The 25,473-nt window shown below is 39.0% G+C and overlaps 1 pseudogene; it reads left to right on the top strand.

Moving 5' to 3' along the window:
- The first annotated feature begins 14,667 nt into the window (after positions 1-14,667).
- LOC123246612 lies at positions 14,668-15,169 on the top strand (annotated as a pseudogene).
- Positions 15,170-25,473: the final 10,304 nt, after the last annotated feature.

Genomic DNA, 25,473 nt, shown 5'->3' with positions numbered 1-25,473 from the left:
CCCAAGCACTTCACCCCAAGACATGATACTAGGGGGAAGGTAGATGGTTCAATGGATAAAGAGCTAGGCATGGGGATGGGAAGTCCTGGGTTCAAATCTAGCCTCAGATACTTCCTAGTTATATGACCTTGAATAAGTCACTTAATCCCTATTGCCTAATGTTGTAGAGATATAGATTTGAGTTAGCAGAGCAAACTTGACTGGCGGTAGAATTTAGAACCTTGGGAGTGGACTCACAGGGACACTGACAGTTTTGAAGCTGGTTGTTGGAACCTGGTCTAATGGTGGTTTTTATCAGATCAGACATATCATCTCAAGCTGTTTCCCTGGATCTTCTAGCAAGCTTCCCCGTGAAGCAGAAAGGTAGAGAAGTGGATTTGTTTTGTGGTGGACACAAAGACCATCCCATCTCCCTCTCTTCACAAACTAGATTATCTGGCTGTGGTCCCAGTCTCCGATACCAGCTTTTGAAGACATCATCCTAGACACTTTTGTGAGATCTCCTGTTTCCAGAAAGACCTTATTGTTGCAGTCTGCTGATAGACTTTAGCCTGTGGTGTAGTTAAATCCATCCTTTTACCTCTGGGTGGAGATTTATAGATCTTAGTAGCAGTTTTCCCAATCCCCTTTATTCCCCATACCACTTATTCATTAAACAGTTTAGTTTTTACAATCCTGCCTGTGTATGTTCTTTCCCAGATACTAGGTTGACACATTGAGCCCACTGTGTATTGAAGTTACTTTCCCTGGTTATTATTCTGTTATATGTTATCCCCAGCTAAGTGTTATTACCTGTGGTTATTCAGTTACCCTTTCTAGTTCCCTTCAGTCAGTTTATTCACCTAACTGACAACTCAATCCCGTTTTACCAATGAATATTGTGGCACCCTTTTCCCCCACTTTAGTAGTGACTTATTCAGTCACTCACTACACTAGGCCTTGCCATTCTTCTGCCTCAGAACAAGTTGATAGTATTGATTCTAAGATGGAAAGTAAGAGGTGTTTTTTTTTAAAGACACAATACTAGGGACTGATATGAACTATAATGACATAAATCAGCACCTGTCTTTAAACATTTTCCATCTAGTCTGAGAAACATGAGGAAGATAGTCTTATCTATTGACATTTCTCCCTTCTAAAACTTGGTAAAAGAGGCTAAAATAATTCAATACCAGGCAAATACTTGCTTGCTGAATGTCATGTAAAACAAAAGTATGATGATGATTTGGGCAGAGATGCTTGAAGACTTTCAGTTCAGCTTTGCCCAAATACTGTATATGTAGATATGTCATTGGTTTCATTGAATTTGTGAACAAGCCATGATTCAGTCATTTAATTTCAGGTAGTGGTTGATTTATGGGTGGAAAATCTATTCTCATTATTCCAGCTAAAGAATCTGGGTGAGGCTACCATCACTCATGTGCAAAAATAGTTTGGACTCCTCTGCCACCTTGAGGCAATGTTAGGCAGAACATAGGTAGAAAAAATACAAGAGGAGAAGCCTCTAAAATGGATCTTAGATGGAGCAACTCCATGTGCTGGTTGATCCTTTCACTCATCATATAAACTCTTTTTAGGGAGGGTTAATTTTGGTAGTCACCTGTTTTCTTCATTCTCAATATATTTCCTGAGCTATACTACATTGCCCAAAAGTCCAATCCATCATCGTGATTTTTATGAGTTAAGAAATTTTTTCTCTATAATTATAGATAGATGTTTTTCTCTACTCCTCAGAATTAATTTCTTTGACAAAGCCTTCCAACAAAGGATTACCTATTATATCTGCTTTGGGCATTTAGCAGTGGTGCAGCTGAAAGAATGATTTCAGATTTGGAATCTGAAAAATTTATTGCAGTCAGAAGACTGAAGTTCAAGTTCCAACTATGAAATGTTCCTGAACTTCCATTTCCCCATCAGCGAAATGGGAATAATTATACTTAATACTATTTGTTTCAAAGAGTTAGGATAGCTAGGTGATTCAGCAGATAGAATGCTGGACCTGGAATCAGGAAGACCTGAGATCAAATCTGGCCTCAGACATGTACTAGCTGTGTGACCCTGGATAAGTCATTTAACCCTGCTTGCTTCAATTTCCTCATATGTAAAATGAGCTAGAGAAGGAAATCACAAATCACACCAATATCTTTGCCAAGAAAATCTAAAATAGGATTATGAAGTCAGACCAGGCTGAAATGACTCAGTAACTCAAAGGGTTGCTATAATAAAGGTAACTGTAAATCTTACAGTACCCTATTAATACTTTGAATCTTCTGGGAATCTATAATTTTGTTATTCCTGGAACTCTCTGTCATAGTACATACAACAATCTTTCCATATCTGACTATCTTATGTGAAATTTGACATTGTACTGATATATTTTTGTCATAGATGCTGAGAAGCCTTCCTCAAGATTTTTGGACATCAAGTGGGTACTATCTAGGGATTTCTGAGTTTAACAATAGGCTTTTCAGGGGAGAAAGCGTATTCATGACACACTTAAAAATATTGATCTTCTGTCTTAGAATCAATACCAAATATTGGTTCCAAGGCGGCAGGATAGTAAGGGTTAGGCAATGGGTGGTAAGTGATTTACCCAGGACCCCTCAGCTAGGAAGTGTCTGAGGCTAGATTTGAACCTAGGACTTCCCCTCTCTAGGACTGGCTTTCTATTCACTGAGCTGCCTAGCTCTCTCTCATAACACACTTTTAAACTCAATTTTCATTTTCATTTTAAACTTTTTCTCCATTACTTTTTAAAGTCTAGATCAGTGTAGGCAGCTAGCTACAGCATCATGCTATGACAGAAGACAAATATCATGCATACAAGAAAACACATATGAAGGAAATAAAGTGGAAGATGGCATGCTTTGATATGCAATCAGACTCCAACAGTTCCTTTTTTGGCTGTAGATAGCATTTTTTCATCATAAATCACTTTTGGATATCTTGGGAACTTGCTTTGTTGATAATAGTTTAGTCCATCACAGTTGATCATCATATAACGGTTCTATTTCTATACACATATATAGTATACTATACACATTGTTCTCCTGGTTCTGTTCACTTCATTTTGTATCAGTTCATATGTCTTTCGAGGTTTTTCTGAACTCATCCTATTTGTGTTTTCTTATGGCCCAACAGTACTTCCTTACAGCCATATACCACAATTTATGTAGCCATCTCCTGAGTGTTGGATAACTCCTCAATGTCCAATTCTTTACCACTATAAAAATAGCTACTAAAAATGGTTCTGTACAGGTAGACCCTTTCCCCTTATCTCTGATCTCTTTGGGATACAGTCCCTGTAGGGTGATAATTTTATGGCCCTTAGAGTCTACTTCCATATTGCTCTCCAGATTGGTCATATAAGCATTTTATTGTATTTTTATTTATATAAAATATAATAAATATATATAATAAATATTTTATATATATGATAAATATATAATAAATATTATATATATGATAAATATAAAATAAATATTATATATATAATAAATATATATATATAATAAATATTTTCGTGTTACATTTTAGTCTTGTTCAGTAGACTCAGGAGTGTTGTAGGAGGTATTTAACACTTCTGGTTTAGACAATCAACAAAACAATAAGTCGAGCCCTCATTTGAAGCACTTGCTGATTTCTACAGTATAAATGTTTACACTGAAAATTGAATAATTGGCTCTCTAAAGCAAATTTGGGTTGGCTCCAATGTGCCTTTGGTACCAAGGTGATATTTAAACTGTCTTATTGTGAGGAGGAGCCGGGTGGCTCAATGAATTGACAGCCAGGCCTAGAGATGGGAAGTTCTGGGTTCAAATATGGCCTCAGACACTTCCTAGTTGTGTGACCCTGAGCAAGTCACTTGACACCCATTGCCTTAGCCCTTACCACTCTTCTGCCTTGGAACCAATACACAGTATTGATGCTAAGACAGACGGTAAGGGTTTTAAGAAATTGAATATTGGATAATCTCATACTCTTCTAACAGCATTATTATTATTTTTAAATTTATTCTTACCTTCTTTTTTTTTTTAAACCCTTACCTTCCACCTTGGAGTTAATACTGAGTATTGGCTCCTAGGTGGAAGAGTGGTAAGGGTGGGCAATGGGGGTCAAGTGACTTGCCCAGGGTCACACAGCTAGGAAGTATCTGAGGCCAGATTTTAACCTAGGACCTCCCATCTCTAGGCCTGGCTCTCAATCCACTGAGCCATCTAGTTGCCCCCTTATTCTTACCTTCTGTCATATATCAATTCTAAGACAGAAGGGTGACAAGGGCTAGGCAATGGGAATTAAGTGACTTGCCCAGGGTCACACAGATAGGAAGTGTCTGAGACCAGACTTTAACCCAGGACCTACAGATTCCAGGCCTGGCACTCTATCCACTGTGCCACCTAGTTGCCCCAAAATGTTTTGTAGTTGTTTTCCTGTAGTTCCTGAGTTGAACAACAACATTTTTATTTATTCCAATCTTTTTTATCCTTCCCTTTAAGTGGTATTTTTAAAAATGATCTTTTTATCCCATTAAATATTTCTTTAATGACATCTTTTATTAGTCAGTCAACAAGCATTTACTAGGCTTTGTTAAGTGCCCATTATGTGCCAGCCCTGGGCTAAGTGCTACAAAGAAAGGCAAAAGACAGTTCCTATTCTCAAACAGCTCACCATTTAATAGGAAAACATGAAAATAACTATGTACAAAGAATCTATAGACAGGATAAATGGGTGTTAATCAACATAGGAAAGACACTAGAATTAAAGGGGATTGGGAAGGGCTCCCTGTAGAAACTGAGATTTTAGCTAGGACTTGAAGGAAGCCTTGAAGGAAGCCAGGAGATGGGAAAAAGGAGAGAGAGCAATCCAGGCTTGAGACAGGCAGGGAAAATGCTTAAGGAGATGGAGGGAGAGAGAATGTTGTTAGAGGAACAGTAAGGAGGCCAGTGTCAAAAAATAGATCATTCCTGTTGCCTCTACGTGCTCTCAGCTGCACGGAAGGCACTTTCTTATTTCTTCTCCCTTCCTCACAGGGTTGGGAAGAGAGAACTTTGTAAACCATAATGCCTGATACAAATGTGTAATTATTATTGAGATTGCTGCCAATATTGCAGCTATTGTCCAGATGTTTAAAATGAGAAACTTTTCAGTGAAGGTACGAGGTTCTGGGCATTTTCCCTCAACAAATCAAGCATCAGAGACTACCTCACCACAGTTTTTTTTTTTTTAACCTAGTCATCTGCAAGGTCCAGTCAGCCTTTAGAGGTGGACAATAGGCAAAACACTGGGAATCTGAAGAAGCATCATGAGAAAAAGAGTCTTTGATTTGGAATTAGAAAGACATACGGTCAGGTCCTAACTCCAATACATCATCATCATCATCATCATTTTTGTTGTAATTGTAGGTGACTTGTTCCTGACTTTTTGAACTTCCATTTGGGACTTTCTTGGCAAAGGTACCGATAGTGTCTTGCCATCTCCCTCTGCATATCATTTTACATGTGAGGAAACTGAGGCAAACATGATTAAATTACTTATCCAAGGTCACATAACCAGTAAGTGTCTAAGGACAGATTGAACTCAGGTCTCCCTGATTCTAGTCCCACTTCTCTACTGACACTTAACTGCCCGACTGTCATCAGAGCCACCATTTAAGTGGCATCTACTATATACTGCAAGCTGTGTTAATCTATTTACAAATATTTTCTAATTTGACCCTCATAACAACTCTGGGAGGTAGGTACTAATCATTATTCCCATTATACAGTTGAGAACTAAGGCACACAGGTTAGAGGACTTGCTCCAGCTCACATAATAATAATAATATATGACAAATCATAATAATATATGATATAATATATAATGTGTCTGAGACTAGATTTGAACTTAGATCTACCTGACTTTAGGTACAGCACTCTATCCATACTCACTAACTGTGTGACTATGAGCAAGTCATTAAATTCTCTCGGACTCTGTTTTCTCATCTAAAAATGGGGATAATTACAGCACTTCCTTACAAGGTTGCTGTTGAAGTTTGTATGAGATATGATACATATAAAAAGTTAGCAAATTTTAAAGTGTAATATGAATGTGAACTATTACTGCAGGGTTTTCCCCCCAGGGGGTAGTGGTAGTAAGGGAAATACAGTGACTGCAGCCTTCATAAAGGACCTTGGTTTTGGTGGTGGTAGGGGTGGTTGTGTTAAGAACATTCTCATATTAAGAAACATTTTTCTTTAATACCCTCCCTTTTTTCCTACAGGAAGAGTCTTAAAAAGGAGGTGGGAAGACTCTGGAGACCCAATTTTCCCACATCACAGTTTTGCCTAGAGACTAGTTCTGCTGATCTGTTTCATTACTGGAACACTGACTTCCAATGTGTTGTAAGGAAATTAAATTATTTCCAAATTTCGAGATGTTGTTGAAATGAGATGTTGACGAAATCAGCAGATGCTACAAGATAACAGTTTCTACATAATGAAATTTCTACATAACAACATTCATAACAAGCAAAATTTTTCCCCTCTCTGGATTAAACTCAGCCTGATATTTCTTTATTTTGTCCAAATTGATGATTATTATTTTTTAAAGCCCTTACCTTCCTCCTTAGAATCAATAATGTGTATTGGTTCCGAGGCAGAAGAGTGGTAAGGGCTAGGCAATGGGGGTTAAATGACTTGCCCAGGGTCACATAGCTAGGAAGTGTCTGAGGCCAGATTTGAATCTAAGACCTGACTCTCAATCCACTAAGTTGTCTAACTGCCACTCCCTCATTCAAATTACTCTTAATATGTTAACCTGTGAATTACTAAGTGTAATTTAAGTAAAAGTAAAGTAAACTCAATAAAAGTAGGCATTCTAAGGGGCAGAGATGAGGAAGGAGAGACTCCCAGGCATGGAAGATAGCCGGTACAAAGCACAAAGATGTAGGTATGAGAGAGTGGTTTGTTTTTTTTCTTTTTTCTTTTCTTTTCTTTTCTTTTTTTTTTTTTTTGCTAAACTGTAAGAAATTCAGTTTGTCTGGACTGTAGGACACCTGAAAGGGTTTAGTATACTATATGATAGGCCAGCTAGGTTTCTCAGTGGATAGAGTCCCAAGCCTGGAATCAGAAGACCTGAGTTCAAATGTGGCCTCAGATGCTTACTAGCTGTCATAAACACAATGTAGAATCCAATGATGAAGAACATAGTAGGTGCAAATAAACTACATCCTATAACCAATGAGGGGCTTTGAAGCAGAAAAGAAATAAAAATGCTATCAAGGAAATGTATGAGAAGAAGAGAAGGTGGGCTGGTGAGGCAGACAGTCACAGTGTTCCATGGTACTTTCTCATGATATCAGGAGAAAGTGAGAAAAAGCTTTAGCACATCATCTATGATAAATTTATGGAAGGACATGGAGAAGAGTCACAGAGGATGAGCAGCCATGGATTGGTTGGGATCTATGTAGAGAATTTTCAAATCGATGAGATCACAGATCAGTTTGAGTATTGTTATAAGTAAGAGAGGATTTTAGCATGTCCGGTTGGTCTGCACAGGAGAGTGGCAGGAGGATAAAGACTCTGGAATTTTGAAGTAAGGGTCAGACAGTTAACTGAGGTTTGAGTGGGTCTTTCTCTTTGACCTGGAGAGCCTGGCTGCTTTTCCTTAGTGCCTAATTCTTCCCTGATTCCCCATCCTACCTGCTGCCCTGCTATTATCTACTGTGTTTCCTGGTGATCCTGAATCATCTGGCATCTGTCTATAAGATTAGGTCTGGGTTCTTTTGGATCCAGGACCTCTCCCTGGGCCCTGTTAAGTTTGCCACAGACTACTACCTCAAACACCATCTAAGGGGGGTTGGTTTAATGTGGACTTATTTAGATTAGGGACTGGGATCTCTAGGTCCGTGAGGGAGGACTAGTGTAGTTCAAAATCTATGAAGAATCCTGGTGATGGGACATCTAGATCTGGAGGGTTTAGGTAATTGAATTTAGTGATAGTGCCATCCCAATTCCCATCTAACCTTTCCCTGTTATAATAAACACAACATCCATCCTATTATGGGGAAAATCAGGGAAGGTGACTTAAATATTAAATGTGGGCTCAGTGGGGTGGATAGGAGACAGGAAGGGACAATGGGAAAGACTTTACAAGTCAGGGAACCAGGCTTAACTATAAGGGAATGGCCATTGACTGAAATGGTAGTTAAGGCTGACCAACTGTCACTTGACCCCACCCAGCCTGGAATAAATTCAGATTTATTACATACACACAATGAGGACCTTAAATTATTAGAAAACACACAGGGAATCAGTTTAATTATAATATGAGGGGGTTGGAAACGGGGTTAGGTTAATGACTAACAACCCAGGACTGGAAGCAAAAGAGGTAAGTTCCTTAGCCAACCTGGCTTTTGCCAGGTCTTGACAGCTTGGCTGAGGACCTGAGGGAGAGGGCTTGTACTTGGGGTCTCACAACTATTCCAGGGATGTTTTCAGGATGCCAGGAGCCAACACCTTCAGAACTGATGATCCAAAGTAGCCAGATAGGGAGAGGAGTCTGCAAGCTGTCCACCAGATCACAGGCCACTTCCCTACTCAGTGTTGCCTTACAGGATTGATGTCTTCTGCTGTCAACCTTCAACACTCTCCAAGATCCCAGGGAATCAGGGTACAACTCCAGTAGCTCTGAGGTCTCCCAGGGTCAGTTACAGTTTGTCCCAACCACCATGGAGTCTGTCTCAGAAAGCAAGCCTCTTCCTGTTTCCCCATTCCATTTGGAATTCTCCAGCCCTTCCTGTTAAGTCTCCTAAGTAATAACTAAATAATCCTCCTCACAAAAATCCCTGTTACTGAGTGGTCTGTGTGTGTAGTCACAGACCAGGCTCTGCCTGGCTGGGTTTCTGTTGGCTTTCCCAAACCACAATTAATCTTCTGATATTGGCCCTATCTTAACCATCTGGTCCCATCCCCTACACCAGTGGTGGGCAAACTTTTTAAAGAGGGGGCCAAAGGAAAGGAAATGCTCATCTGTCAGTCTGTTTCTAAGGCAACTCTTTTGAAGTTTCATTGTATTGTATCCTACTCATTGTATTCATCAGATTAGGAATAATGTCCGGTGATCAGATAGAACATTTTAGGGGGGCCCCATCTGGCCGGCAGGCTGTAGTTTGCCCATCACTGCCCTACACCATCCTCTTACAGTATTTGAGCGTACCCATGGGAACACACAGCTTGGTATCACAGTGATGGAGTCAGGAAGACTTATCTTCATGAATTCAAATCTGGCCTCAGGCATTTATTGGCTGAGTAACTTGAACAAGCCAAGTAACCCTACTTGCCTCTGTTTCCTCAAGCATAAAAGTGCTAGAGAAGGAAATGGCAAACCATTCCCAGTATCTTTACCATGAAAATCCCATCTGGCATGATGAAGAACTGAATGTGGCTGAAAATGACTAAACAACAACAAAGGGTTGAAAAGGGTAGTTGTAGGCAGGTTGTAAAAGGCTTTAAATGCCCCAAAAGAAGACTTTGTTTTTGATTTTCAAGGAAATAGGAAATCAGATGAGCTTATTAAACAGAGCAGTGATGTTTTCATATCTCTGCATTAGGAAGATCACATTGGCAACTGTGTTGTGAACAGATTGATGAAGGAAGAGATTCTAGCTAAGGCTACTTGAGGAAAGAGAAAGGGTCACATGCTAGAGATGCTATGGTAGAATCAATAAGACTTGGCCTTGATTGACTACATAGAGTGATGGAGAGTAATTGAGGGACTTGAGAGAACAGAAATTCTTACTAAAAGAAAAAAAATTGTGTGATGGAAAGATTTCTAAGCTCTAGTTGATGGTTCAGAACAATGAATTTGTGTTTTGTTTTTTGGAATTCATTTGGAGGGAATTGGATCTTTATTAATATAGTAGAATTTGGAATCTTAGCCAGGAGACACACCAAATGAAGACCCCTGCCCTGAGGGTAGGGTGGGTTGTCTCCAATAAAGAGGTTTCTGCTTTGGACTCTTCCCGACCAGACTGAGTTTTAGAGGAGTCTGATCTCTAGAGAGAGAGGGGATCAGGCTTTTCTTCTACTCTCTGGATCATTAGGTCCCATCTTTGAATTATTCTAAACTAGAAAAGTTTCTTCAAACAAAGCTTACATTTGATTCATATCCAGGTTATCCCCCAAAGGGGAGTTAATTCCTCCTAAATAGTTGCCCAGTCTACAAAGTAGTAGAGATCAGGCATTGGAAAGTAGTTTATTTCCTACACGAACACTAAAAATTAGTAAGTTGACATTGACAAATATTAAAATATGAAATATTTTCCATAATGATGAACTCATAAGATCCCATTAAACAGATACATAAAACAGATTCAGACCTTTGTTCTAGCTCTCATCACTTCTCTATTGTCCTATTACAATAGCAAGAGAGCTCATTGAAGGGCCCTTGCCTCTGTCATATATATATATATATATATATGCATATATATATATATATATAATACCACATTAATTAAATGTACCCTGGGAATTGTGGGACTGCTAAAAAGATTTTTACTTTTTTCTGTGCTGTCCTAATAGCATCTCAAGGTTCAGGTCTTCTAGCTGGCCTGGCATGTGTTGGGTCATCTTGCATTCAGTGGTTACCTTCTCCAACAAGAAAGATATAAATGCAGAAAATATTTGTTGCTGCCAGTCAGCACCCAGGAACTCCTAGCCACTCGAATCACCAAAACTAGAAGCATTTCTCTCAGGATTTTTGCTTGAGCATCTATGCTCAGAAAATGAAACATAAAGCAGTGTAGTGTATAAAATCTTGCAACTATGCTTTCATGGGTGCATGCTGGCAGTTGCCCATTTAGAATTCAGAACCTGGCGTGAGACCCAGCCAGGTGCCAGTGTGACAGTTTGGAGTTAGGGTATAAAAGAAGGGTCCCAGGCCCCTGAGTGGACTTCTACTTCTTCTTCCAGGATAGGGAGGTGGAATGTGAGACTGGGCCCCAGGATGGTTTGGGTTTAGATTTCCTTAGGCAGGTAGGCATAACTACCATTGCTAGCCAAATACCAACAACTCTTTAGCAAACCCAACAACCCTTATAGGAAACATGAGTTTATTTCTATCCTCAAGACATTACCATCTGGCCCAGGGCTTGACAGCCCTGGGTCAGCAACCAAGCCAATCAGAATTAAGTTTACCCACTAGACATCCTTCCTTCTGCACCTTAAGAAGATCTTCAGCATTACTTAGAACAGTTTATTGAAATTAGTTATCTCAAGTTTTAGCTTACCTTACCCACTTACCAAACCCCTTTACCTTATATCAACTTATTACCAATAAACCCCTTTGACCCTGAGCTAAGATCTTGAAGTCATTTGCCTTACCTTGACCAAAGGCCATCCAAGATCACCAGCTTGAACATTCTATAGGCTACAGCTAACAAACTCCATAAGCAGTTAGGGTCAGGAAGTGCCAACCTTCTTCCTGCTTGACCCCTCCTATTGACCAATAGGACTAATACCATTTCTCTGGGCAGGGTCATAGAACCCTGAGCTTAAAGGGGCTTAGGTTGGTAGTAAGAGAGTTTCAACTATCTCACAGCCAGCTTGGGTGCAGGACCCCTGTTACATATTCCACTTTCTACACCAGCCTAGAACCTTGGGGGCTGGCCTAATTCCATTCTCTACACTACTCCTATAGTGCAGCCCAGCCCCACTTATTATAGAAAATGTCATTAGGAAATTAAGATCTCAGTCTCAGATTTGCCTACTCAAGTGTATGTACTCATTGCTATGTGTAACTGTTATAGTTGCTACTAGAAAGGGGAAAGCCAGAAAAGAACCTTCTTCTTGCCTCATTGGGAAATCCAAAGGAAGGCTGTCATAGTTCTGACCCACACACTCAAAAGAAGGTGCAAAACCGAAAGTTTGTTCTCCTTTTGAAAAACAACTCAATCATCAATCTTCTTTGACACAACGCACATTTCCACACCACCCCCTGCCCCAACTGGAGACTCAAGAGACCAAGTAGGAACTCTTTGCTGCACAAGACCTTTACCAAATGACAAGACTATGGGTTCTTCTCTGCATGCATTCCCTGGGATGGCCTTCTGCATCCTCAAATGGAAGTACGTGAGGACCAATAAAGAATTGTTGTCATCCTAAAACATGACTCCTTCAGTATTGAGCCAAAACACATTTACCTACCTTACATCAAGGGCTTAAGGTAATTCGAATCCAATATTACTTTTGTTCTGTTGTCACAAGTAGAATATATGAACTATATGTGGGAAGGCTATATTTTCTTTAGAAGCTCTGAGGATTAACTCTTAATATGCTCTTGACTGCAGGATCTGGGACTTTAGCAGGAAAGTCTACATGAAAAATAAGGCCCCTCCTTCAGATGGCATGGAACCTCTGGTCCCAGGGTCTGTTGTTTTTCCAACCCTTTAGCAATTTTTCGTTAGTTTGATTAATGTTTAACTTGCCACAAGATGGCAGTATTTTATCACAAAAGGCAGTAGAATGCCTTTAAATATGCTCTTCAAAGGAACCGTAGTCCTATAAGTGTCATAGATTGCTAGCTCAGGAAAGGATCTTAAAGATCACTCATCACAGCCTACTTATTTTGTAGTTGGTGGAACTGAGGCACCAGGAGATGAAATAACTTAGCCAAAGACATATAGCTGGTAAATGGCATTCATTCGTTTATTCATTTCATAGGTTAGGAATTTAGACATGGAAGAAACAGATAAAAATCACAGAGTCCAATCCTTTCAATTTATAGATGAGGAAACTATTACCTAAAGCAGTGATGGGCAAACTGCGGTCCCCTGAAATGTTCTATCAAGCTGTGGGACATTATTCTTAATCTGACGAATACAATGAGTAGGATACAATACAATGCAACTTGGAAAGAGTTGCTAAACTGTTAAGAGGGGGAAAAACTAGATATTTAAGGTATGGTCACCAGAAATCAATTAACTCAATTTCAAAATAAAATAGACCCAAGTCAGGATGACTTTATGGTGATTTATTTACAATTAGAAAGGTTGAAGGTAGGGAAATTGAGAGAGAGAAACTCTGGCCCGAACCAGGTAAGAATTTAGAGGCCCCAGCAGAGGGGCACAGAGGTTAATTAAACAAGGCTTCTAGCCACAAGGCCTCCTCCAAAAACAGAGGCCTCCTTAAGGCTAGATCCTCCAGAAACTCCAAGGGAAGAGAAAGAGAGTCAGCCTGACTTACCCACGTGATAATTCAAAGGGAAGCAGTCTGAGATCTCACCAGAGATCCTTCAACACCAAGTTCAAAGCGCCAACTTTTTTGACTGACAGATGAGCATTTCCTTTCCTTTGGCCCCCTCTTTAAAAAGTTTGCCCATCACTGACCTAGAGAGTTTAAATTATTTTCCCAATGTAAAAGATAATTAGTATCTACGGGGGGATTTGAGCCTGCCTAGATATTCCTGATTCCAAATCTAGGGCTCTTTTAAATTCATCATGAACCTTCATTCATTATCTATTTATTGAGTACCTATTACATGCTAAGAACTGAGAGAAGTAAAAAAGGCCAAGACAGCCGTAGTTTAATAGATGAGTTGAGACCAGAACACATTTATTTTTTTTAATTTCTTTGGTTTTGCTCTAATTCTTGAAAACCACATCCTTTCACGTGCTTTTAGCTAGATTGAATTTAATGGAAAAAAACCTAACTAACTTATAAATCAGAAGATGAGACATTTCAGATTGAGCTGAATGAGGCTTTGACCACGTTACTACATAGCCTTTTGGTTGATTATATCAACATAGGCAAGACATTTGGACTTTGACTATCACAGGTAAGATAGGGAGTTTTATAACTTCTAGTTAGAGTTTTATAAATCCTAGAGTTTTATAAGACTTAGATTTAATTGAGGTACTAAGGTTAAACAGTTTGTGTCTAATCACATGCAATCAGGGTGAAGTAACAAGCTCAGGGTCCCACAACTCAGAAGTGTCTGAAGTCAGATTTGAACTGAGGACTTCTCATCTCTGGGTCTGGCTCTCAAACCACTGAGTCACTCAGCTGCTCCCAGTTTTTGGATTTTTTGACTGAGGGTTTCCCTTCAGTTCCTACAAGTTGTACTAAAATTACGCCTCCACAGCATATTTCATGCTCTATTTTGATTAGTTGAAAAAGAAAAGAAATTGTAGCTGGTCATATCCAACTCTTCCTCAGATTTCATCTGAGTTCTTGCTTTGTTCCATGAATAACTCTACATTTTTATCATTTAAACTTCATGCGGTCCTGTAGCCATAGGATCTATTAATACGATGGTCACAGGCAAAGATCCTAGGACAAAAGATTAGGAAGCTCTGAAATGATGAGTTAGGGTACTAACATCATCGTGAAAATCTTTCTTATTCATTTCAGATGTACTTCCTTCTTTATCTTGGACTTCAAGAAGAGCAGTATGGGGAAGAATTAGATGGCTCAGTGGAATGATAGCCAGACCTAGAGACAGGAGGTCCTGGATTCAAATTTGACCTCAGATACTACCTATCTGGACAAGTCACTTTACCCCCATTGTCTAGCCCTTACTGCTTTTCTACCTTGGAAACAATGCGCAGTATTGATTCTATGACAGATGGTAAGAGTCTAAAAGGAAGAAAAACTGGAAGGAGCGGGTGGCCAGGGTGGTGTTGGCACCACCATGACCGTGAGGCTGCCCAACATCCTGCTCATGGGTACACCAGGGGTTGGAAAGACATTCGGTAAAGAACTTGCATCAAGAACAGATATACATTAACATGGGTGATTTAGCACAAGAAGGACAGTTATTCTTTGATGAAAAATATGAATGTTCCATTTTGGATGAAGACAGAGTAGTTGATGAGTTAGAAAATAAAATGAAAGAAGGTGGAGTTATCGTTGATTACTGCAGCTGTGACTTCTTCCCTAAACGATGGTCTCATATCATTTTTGTGCTTCAAACAGATAATTCTGTATTATGTGCAACACTTGAAAAGAGGGGATAGAGTGTAAAGAAACTACAGAACAATGTTCAGTGTGAAATTTTCCAAATGCTTTATGAAGAAGCCATGGCCTCCTACAAGCCTGAAATAGTACACCAGGGGCCCAGCAATGTACCAGAAGAACTAGAGAGTGATTTAGATCAGATAATGAAATGGATTGAGGAGTGGATAAAAGATTGAACCTTGAGGGGAAAGCATGGGTTCTCAAGGCTTTCCACAGAATGGTTGAAGATTTTCTTGATGATCTCTCCCTTCCCATGCAAAAGAAATTAAGACAACATGCACTAGATTTCACTATCCAAGATTATGTTATAAAAGTAACAGGTTGACAAAATATAATGTTGAGTTATGGCTGAATTAATTTTTTTTCTTTACAAGAAAACTAAAAACCCTGAAATAAATGAATATTTAATATTTTAAGGGGAAAAATAAAAATAAAACTGTAAGAAATGTGACAATAATATCACTGTTAAAGTTAGACATTGAAATTTTGTGATTTTAGAATTTAGTGCAGGAGCTCAGACCTTCCTTGATCTTCTTATTATTGTTATTGATAGATATGATAAAGGTAGGAATCAGAAAGACCTGAATTTGTCTTGCAGCAGACACTTACTAGTTTTAGGACCCTGGGAAAGTCACTTAACTTCTCTCTGTGCCTCAGTTGTCTTATTTTGAAATTGAAAAAAATGGACTTATTGGCCCCATGAGGTCCAATCTAGATGTACTCTTTGATCATTTGTATGTGGGCCATGAAGGAAGAGGGAAATTACTTTATCTTCTTTACTTAGCTTTTATTCCTGCTATGTTTACTTGACAAAGAAGATTTGGGGAAGAAAAGTGAACTTTACACAATACATATAAATCTTTTTTTTCTTCTAGAATACCTAAAATAGGTTTTGGAGACATGATTCCCATAATGGTTTAACTAAGTATTACAAGTAAGGGTCTAAGCCTAAATCAGCTACACAGATAGTCAAAAGCACAGACATTATTTTCCTCTAACTCCAAACTTTCCCCACTTTCAAAATTCCCTATTACTATTGACAGTTACACCATCCTTTTAGTCACCTAAGCTCACAGCCTAGTTGTCATCCTCCACTCCTGACTTTCTCAAACACTCCCCACATTCCATCTATTGCCAAGTTCTATCCATTAGATCTTCACAACATCTCTCACATAGACCACCTTGTCTCCTCTAACTATGCCACTACCTGGTACAGTCCCTCATCATCTCATACCTGGGCTAATGCAATAGCCTAATGGTTGATATGTTTGCCACAAGTTTCTACCTACTCTGGTTCATCTTCCACTCAACTTTCGAATTAATCTTCATAAATTGTACATCTATCCATGTCACCTCCTTATTCAATAAACTCCAGAGGTTCTTTGTTATCTTCCGGGTCATTTAAAAATCCTCTTTTTGGCATTCAAAGTTCTTTACAACCTGATGTGGGCTTAAATATCCCACAAGCCCTGCCAAGTAGTTGTAGACAATCAAAAGAACACAAACAATAACTAATAGTTATCAGACATAGGAATTGCTTAGATTTACAATTATGAGAAAACTTCTCCCATCAGTCTTTAGACATAACCTAAGTCCTTGGTTGGAGGTCTCTGGACAGCAAGTACAGGTGGTTCAGTTTCCCAGTTTCACAAGACTAAGTACAAACAATGTTCAATTTCTACCATCACTGCCTTTTTTAGAGTCTGCAGAAAAGAGCTAAATTTGACTGAAAGTTGCCCTGGAGAATTTAATGTATCATTAGCATTCCATTTACATTGCAGTTTGCTCTCCTTCCTTCCCCAAGTAGGCAAGCAGGGTAGAACATGGGGAAAGTGTCATCAGTTTCTTGGGAACAAAAGCCAACAGCTTCCCAAACAAATGACCCCTTTCTTAGTAACTAATCAAGATAAAAAGCTTTCCTGAAAATCCCTAACCACTTTTACCTTTACTTACCTTACTTATTAAATTAGCTAGTTAACTATTAACCACACTATGACTATGTTATCTTATAATAAAGATTGTTCCCTTGCGATAGAGTTAATCTGAACCATCAATCAATTCTTTGGATGAGACTCCAATCAACCTTGCCCACATCAAACTTGCCTTCCATTTTCTGTCCTCTCATAACTTATTCCTTAAAAAAAACCAAAAACAATCCTTACCTTCTGTCTTAGAATCAATCACTGTGTATTGGTTCCAAGAGAGAAGAGTGGTAAGGGCTAGGCAATGGGGGTTAAGTGACTTGCCCAGGGTCACATAGTGTTAAAAGATTGGAGGTAGAGAGATATATGTGTATAATGATAATGAATTAATGTATATGTATGATCTGATCCCTTGCTTTGTGATCAGATTTTTGTTTCTCTCTTTCTATATCTCCTCAACTGAAGTTGGTGGGGAGGAACACCTACTCCTCTCACTCTGGCTGCTACTGTAAATTATCCCTCTTCTCCCTGATAGGTTTGGTTGATTAACCTGTCAGTTATTCGTTTAACAGCTGCCCAAGTGAGGACCCTTTGAGAGGTTGGGTGGATGGTTAACCTCTCTAGGCCCAACCTGGGGTTGGATTGATTGGCAATGGGCTATTGATTAGCTTTGGATAATGCTTAGGATCTGAATGTGTAATTGATCTCCTTTCCTAAGGGCTGTGATGGAATGACCACTCAGGAAGGTACTTGCTATTAAACACTGTTTATCTATTGATATGGAAAGTATAACAAGGTACAGGATTGGGGATTGGAAACCCTATTGCTCTATTTGATTATTAAACTAATTGATAATTAGGACTGGAGGCTGCTAGGCTGGTAGAGGCTTGAGGTCTTCACCCTCTCTCTATCTCTGACCAGTCCTGGCCACAGCCAAGCCAGAGAATAGGGAAGGCTATTGATATAGATAGATATTGATGGTCTGTGTATTCTCTCAGCTCTTCTACCAATAGTATTAATGTTTCACTAGCTCTCACAGTCAAACAAGGAAATAGGCTCAGGCTTTGGCCTACCATCTTCTTTTTTAACTACCCTTCAACCACCTTTTAACCACCTTTTGCCCAGTTTGATCCACAGAGGTTTGCTCAAATCTCAACTCAGGGATCTGAGATCTCCAGTTCCGAGCCTCTCAAGCCAGAGACTTCTCCACTGTAGCTGTCAGCGGGTATATATAGGGTGGGACTAACCAGTGTTTGCCCCTGGCTCACAGCACCTGGGAACATTCTGAATCTCTCAACTGCCATCCCTGTCAGTCAAGCTGGTATCCATCTTATCCCAGATTAATGATTATAACAATAGCTAGGAAGTATCTGAAGCCAGATTTGAACCCAGGACTGTCTGTCTCTAAACCTATCTCTCCATTGACTGAGTCACCTACCTACCACCATACTCTATGATGCAGTGGCACTAGCTCCCTTGCTATTGCTCAACAAGAGACTCTATCTCCAGATGCTGGACATTTTCACTGACTTTCTCATTTCTAGATTATTTTTTCTTTTAATCTTGTTATAAATAAAAATTAATCTGGAGGCTTATTACCAGATTTATAAGCATTTATTAGTAAATAAAGAGATAGAAAGAGGGTTTTCAGCCTTTCTAATTTTAGGGAAAGAATCAATACTCCATTGCAGCCCATTCAGAGCTTGCCAGAATTCTTGAGATAAGGTAAGAGCTCAGAAAAAAAAAAAAACTCCAGCCCAGAGAAGGTATAGAAGCAAAGAGACCCCTTTCAGCTTCCCATGTTAATTTTTAAAAACCTCTAGCTCCTCCCTATGTGGTGATATTTCACTGAATCTGGCACATTGATGCTGGGGCACCAGGAGACCCACGTATCAGACTGTTAAACATGCCAGGTGACTCTGTGACTCCTATGTCTTGCCACTAGTGCGTGCAGTATCCAAGTCCTGTAAATAATTACCCCATACAATCTCTATCTCTTGGCTTCCTAACTTTCTTTACTACTATTATATTTTTTATGAGAAGCCTTTCCATATCTCCCTTAACAATACTAGTACTTTCCTTTGTTGATTATCTCCAGTTTTTCCTTTACATATTTATTTGTTTATAGTGTTGATGCATCATTTCCCTCATTTCCCTCATCTGCCCTTTGATTGGTGTGGTGACTTACAGTCAAAAGACTGTAAGTCTTTAGTCTATGGACTAAAGAGATATTAGTATAACCTTATTAGGGAAAACTTTTTCAGTTACTTCATTTTAGCAGAGGGAACCAATGATCCAGAAGAGCTAAAATCTAACAGAGGCAACATATCTAACATATGGCAGAGACATAATGACTAGAAAAGAACAAGAGAGAATACCATGAGGACATCAGCAGAGGATGTTCATAGATCCATGATGTCAGAGCTATGATTTGCTTCTTTATGCATGTACGATGCTAGCACATAGGCAGCAGAAAATCTATTTCCAATACAAGTCTTTCCAGCTTGGTCATACCCAGTAGAACTTTTGTTCCACTGCCACAACACCTCAGGGATATAAGATTATTTCCATAGTATGAGTTTTGAGGTAAGACTTTTGCAGAATATTTATGCTTTCTAAGTCATTGTTGTCCCAGCAGAAACTATGTTTGGATTATGTATATGCTCAGGCTTAGATCTGCTACTAACCTTATGCAGGTATGTAGGTACTTTCCAGATATCTGTCTTATTTAATTTATCTAAGGTTCTATTCATTTCCTCAACTTCTTTCTTATTTATTTTTTTGGTTAGATATATCTAGTTGTGAAAGAGGGAAATTAAGGTCTCCTGCTATTATTATTTTGCTATCTATTTCTATCTGTATCTCATTTCGTTTTTCCTTTAAAAATCTGGGCACTATAACATTTGCTGCTGACAAGTCCAATAATGATAATGCTTCATTATTCATAGGACCTCCCCTCTCCCCCACCAACATAATATAGTTACCCTGTTCATCCCTTTCAGTTATATCTGTTTCAGCCCCAACTCTGTCAGGGACCATGACTGCTACTCCTGCCTTCTCTAGATCAAATGAGGCATAATATATTCTGCTCCAGCCTCTCACTTTCACTCTGTTTGTCTCTCATTTTCATTTTGTTTCTTGTGGACAACACAGTTGTCAGGTCTTTTTTTTTTTTTTTTTAATCTTTTCTGCTATCAATTTTTTTCCCATGTGTAAATTTATTCCAATATACTCACTGTCATAGTTACTAGTTGTGCATTCCCATCTACTCCATTCTGCCTTGCTGTTTATTCCCCTCTTCTTTTCTTTTGGTAATATCCCTACTTGAATATCCAATTTTCTTTGACTGATACCTCTCCTCTTCACATCCCTTCCCCTAAATCCTCCTTTATCCTCTCTCCTTTCCTTCCTAGTTTCAAATTAGCCCCCTTTCCAAAGTTCACTCCCTTCTCCCTTATCTTTTAATTCTTATTTTGTCCACCCTTCCCAAAATCTCCCAACTGTGCCCTCTTCCTTCTAGATTCCCTTATTCCCTCACCTTAATCCCCTACCTTTTGATATGTAACCCCTCTAAATATCTCTCCCTTCCCTCCATTTTCTTTTCCCCTTACCCATCTGCTCATCTTTCTCTTAACCCACCCTTCTTTTTTTTTAATTCCCTCAGGCCCCCAAGGGAACTTTCAGTCCCTCCTTTTTCCCTTTCCCCTTCCCTCTTGTTTCTCTGAAAATTAAGAAATTTTTTACCCTTTTAATTTTGTATGTTCTCTTCTTATCCCAGATCTGATAAGGGTTGGGTTCTGTTACTCCCAGTCTTCCACCCTCTCATCTCCTACTCTGAAGCAGTTCCTCCACTCATTCCTCTTCCATATGAGAAAGTCATTCCATCCTGCCTCCTCCTGATCTATTCCACTATCATTTTGCCTCATTCCAATACAGCACCTCAACCTTGTTTCTTCTATCCATATCCACACCTTCAAATACTCAGGCAATGGTGCAATGGTGCCATTTCCAGGGGTCATAGATGCATTTTCCCACACCAGAATCAAACAATTTGACATTTTTGGTTGTTTAGTCTTTCATTACCTTTGTATATTTTTATCAATCATACTTTTTGCTGAATCCTGGGTTTTTCTCCAGGAATAGTTGAAATTCCTCTATTTCATTAAATATTCATTTTTTCCCTTTTATAATTATATCTATCATAGCTGGATATATTATTCTTGGTTGTAAGCTCAGTTCTTTTGCTCTGTGAAATGCTACATTTGTTCTATGTTTTTTCAATATTATGGCTGCTAAGTTGTGTTATTCTGACTGTAGTTCCACAGTATTTAAGTTGTTTATTTTTCCCCCCTAATGCTTGTAGTATTTTCCCCTTAATCTGGGTTCTACGGAACTTGGCAATAATGTTCCTTTGTATTTTCTTCTTTGGTCTCTTTGAACTGATTGGCAGATTATTTAAATTTCAATTTATCCTCTGTTACTAGAATTTCTGGGCATTTTTTCCTGGATGATTTATTGGATTATGGTGTCTAAATTCTTTTTTGAACATAACTTTTTGGGAGTCCAACTAATCTTATGTTGTCTCTCCTTGATCTATTTTCTAGATCTGTTGTTTTTGTGATGTTTCATATTCTCTTTTATTATTTCATTCTTTTTATTCTTGCTTTATTAGTTTTTTTTGTCTTAGGAAATCTAATTAGCTTCCCTTTATCCAACTCTAGTTCTTAATACAATATTTTCTTTAATATTCTGGATCTCTTTTTTCATTTTAGTGATTTTTTTCCCCATGATTTTCTTGATTTTCTTGCAATTCTTTTTTTTTCTAATTTTTCCTCAATCTCTCATTTAGTTTTCTTCTTCTAAAAGTCCTTTTTGATCTTGTGGCCATTTATTATATTTGATTTTTTTCGAAGCAGATATTTTTACTTCACTGTCTTCTGAATTTAAGCAATGATATTCTCTGCCCCCATAATAGCAATCAATAGTTGGAGTCTTTCTCCTTTGTTTGTTGATTTTTATTTATTTATTTTTTACATTGTAGCAACCAGGCCAATAGACTTAATTATTGGCTTTTTTGTACTCCTATTATGTTGATACATGTTATCTCAGTTTTCATGATTTGGGGGTGTGTGTTTGTTTTTACCTGGGTCCTATTTAGTCCTTGTGGTTTTTTTTCAGTCCAGAGTCAGATATACTCCCAGTCCCTAAGTCAAGCTCCAATACATGATTGACCTCAGGTGCTTCAATCAAAACCTGTGAGAAGTTCTGCTATTGCAACTGAAGGCAGCCAGTCTGCCTTGCCTCCACTGTGACAATAACCAGGGACTCCACTCTCCTGAGAGTAATCAAAGCTGACTGGGCCTCAGGCCCTTGGCAAAGCCATTCACCAGCATACTCCTTCCTCACTCCTCTCCAACTGCTGCATCCAGGTGATAGAGCAGGTGTCCGATCCAAGTTTGGGGGGGGCCTCCAAAATCCCTTACTTGTTAGCAATGATGCTTGAGTTCTTGCCCTTAGAGCTCAGCTCTGACTCTGAAAGGACTACACTCCTTCAGTCTGCATCTGTAGGCCAACCTGAACCTCCAGGTGCAAACACAGCTGATCCAAAGCCCCTCTCTCTGCTGGTGGATTCAGCTTCTACTGCTGTGCTCAGGGACTCAGGCTCCCTCAGCAAACAAGGTTGAGATTGCTAATCTTGTCCTATGGGGCTACTTTGTGGATTCCCTGTGTTTGTTCTGTTCCTGACCCCATGTTTAAGTGTTGGGGCTAGGAAAGTCTGAAACCTTCCTCCCTAAGTTTTCCTTAGCTGTTCAGCTTCACTCCAGACTCCTTTCTATTTTTACCACTTTAGTGTTGATTTTATGAATATTTTTTTTTGTTTTTTTTGTTTTTTTGTTTTTTTTTTATGGGGGATTTTAGGAGAACAAGAAAGCTTCAGACCTTATTCCACCATCTCTCATATCTTTTAAATTTACACTCTATTCTTAATATGTCCTCCAGCCCATCTATCCCTCAACATTCTTGATCTGACTTCCATTTCCTCTCTTCCTAATATCACCTTTATATTTAACAAGTTCAATTATATGTGCTAATGCATTTTTAATAGCTAGCTCTCATAAAAAATAATCATGACACATAGTGTTATATTCAATCCCTGAGAAATGTTGGTCTCACCTTGATTGACAGGGGAGACAGTTGGAGACAGTGGAAAGTTCCCAGATGCTGTGAGCCAGGGACAAAAGTCAGTTGGCCTGGGAGTATAAATACCCCTAACAGCCATCTGGTAGGGGTTGGTCCTGGACCATTGATCTTTGGATCTTTGACCATTGGTCATTGGTTCTCTCTGAATCTCCCTAGATCTTTAGGCATCTGAATCATCATAGCTCTTTAGGTCTCTGGGCCCCGGGTGGTGAACAGGAGGAAGGGATCCAAGGCTAATCAGAGCCCAATATTAATAACTGATCCAACCCAGGTGGGACCTGAAAGGGTTACCCATCCACTTGACCATTGGGGTCCTTCCTAGGCACTGTTATTTAGAAGGGGAATTACAACATCCAGCAAGGATGATTGGGGTGGGTGTTCTCCCATCACCAGCTCCTAGGAAGAATACAGAGATATAGGGCTCCAACCTCCTCACTAATATCTCTATCCCCTAGGAGTAGTAGGAGTAGCCCCCCATTTCTTTATAACAATAGTCATGTTTAATCTGCATTATTATTCCCTATCAACACTTTTTAGAAACAGCTAGTGGTACAGTGGATAGAAAGCTGGGCCTGGAGTTGGGAAGACCCAAGTTTGAATTTAGCCTTAGACACTAGATGTGTGACCTTGAGCAAGTCATATAACTTCTACCTCGTATTTAGTAACCCTAAAATGAGGATAATAATAGCTATTGATGAGAGGATTAAATAAGAAAATATTTATAAAGCATTTAATACAACGCCTAGAATATAGTTGGTGCTTGATAAATGTTTGTTTCCTTCCTTTCTTCTTAATAGATTTTTTTTTTATTTTAAACCCTTAACTTCTGTGTATTGACTTATAGGTGGAAGAGTGGTAAGGGTAGGCAATGGGGGTCAAGTGACTTGCCCAGGGTCACACAGCTGGGAAGTGTCTGAGGCCAGATTTGAACCTAGGACCTCCCATCTCTAGGCCTGGCTCTCAATCCACTGAGCTACCCAGCTACCCCTTTAATTGATTTTTTAAATATAGACAATAAATAAAACATTCAATCATGTTGTGATTTGTAATCTTTGCCAATTTCCAAGGTAGAAATGCTCATTCTAAAAATAGTAACAGGGGAATCTAGATAGCTCAATGAATTAAGAGCCAAGTCTAGAGCTGGGAGGTCCTGAATTCAAATCTGACCTGTGTGACCCTGAGCAAGTTAATTAATTCCCATTGTGTAGTCCTCACCCTCTTCTGCCTTGGAATTAATAGAGTATTGAATCTAAGATGAAGGTAAGGGTTTTTAAAAAAGAAAGAAAAAGAAAATAATAACACTTTATGGTTATGAGCCTGTCTGAGCTAGGTCCAGCGTACCCCTGAGTGTCCTCTACAATAGTGGAAGTTACTTTGTCCCATTGTCTTGGGACAAGGACATGCATTAATTTATGTTCTGTTAAATTGTGCTAGGGGAATCAATGAATCAACAAGCATTTTTTAAGTGCCTTCTGCAGATTGGAGTAGGGCTTTGGAAAGCCACTCCTCTCTCTCTGACAAAAGTTCATTCTTTCCAGTATCCTAGTTTTAAAAGAATCAATAGAGCAAGTGAAGCAAGGAGCTGAATATGATCTCTCCATCTCTGGGCAGGAACCACTGACTCATCTGGCAGCCTCCTGGCTGCTGAGGTTGTTTTAGAGAAGCAGATGGGAAAAAAAAAAAATTAAAAAATTAAATGCCTCCTATATACCCAGCATTGTGGATACCAAGAAAAAACAAAATTGTTCCTGCCCTCAAGGAGCTTACATTTTATTGGAAACCATACAACTATGTTAATTGAGTCCAATAAAAATGTATGTTATATAATATCAACTGGGTCCTCACTGCAGCAAGGAAATCTTTTCATTCTTTCCTAGAAAAGTTTCTATTCCATTCACTACCATATCTATTCCAAACCCTCCCTTTTCATCTCAAGCCTCTCAAACTACTCCTCAGCCAAGCCACTCAACGGGAGACTTTGCCTCAAATCCAGTGAGAAAATGTAAGACCTTTGCTGTGTGTTCTGTCTTTTCCCCTTCTCTAGAATTTAAACTCCTTCACATTACCTTCCATTCTCTTCTTTTTCTTTGTCAGTCTTTGATGAAGATGTAGTCTTTCTCCTTGCTAAGACCAACCCCTCTTCTTGAGTTTTTGAATCTATCACCTAGTCCCTTGCTATCTCCTTGGATAGTTTATATCTAATTTTCAATCACTCCCTTTCAACTGCTTCCTTCTTTACTAACTATGAACATTTCAATTCTCTTTCATTCTTAACAGTTTTACTTGATACCACCAGCTCCTTCAAGCAATCATCCTTTATCTCTCCTCCAAACTCCTGGAAAAAAGCTGTCTATTCC

The sequence above is a fragment of the Gracilinanus agilis genome, chromosome 4 (assembly GCF_016433145.1).
Source record: "Gracilinanus agilis isolate LMUSP501 chromosome 4, AgileGrace, whole genome shotgun sequence".
NCBI classification, from domain to species: Eukaryota; Metazoa; Chordata; class Mammalia; order Didelphimorphia; family Didelphidae; genus Gracilinanus; species Gracilinanus agilis.
The sequence above is the reverse complement of the archived record's forward strand: the minus strand, read 5'-3'. Positions and strand labels throughout refer to the sequence as shown.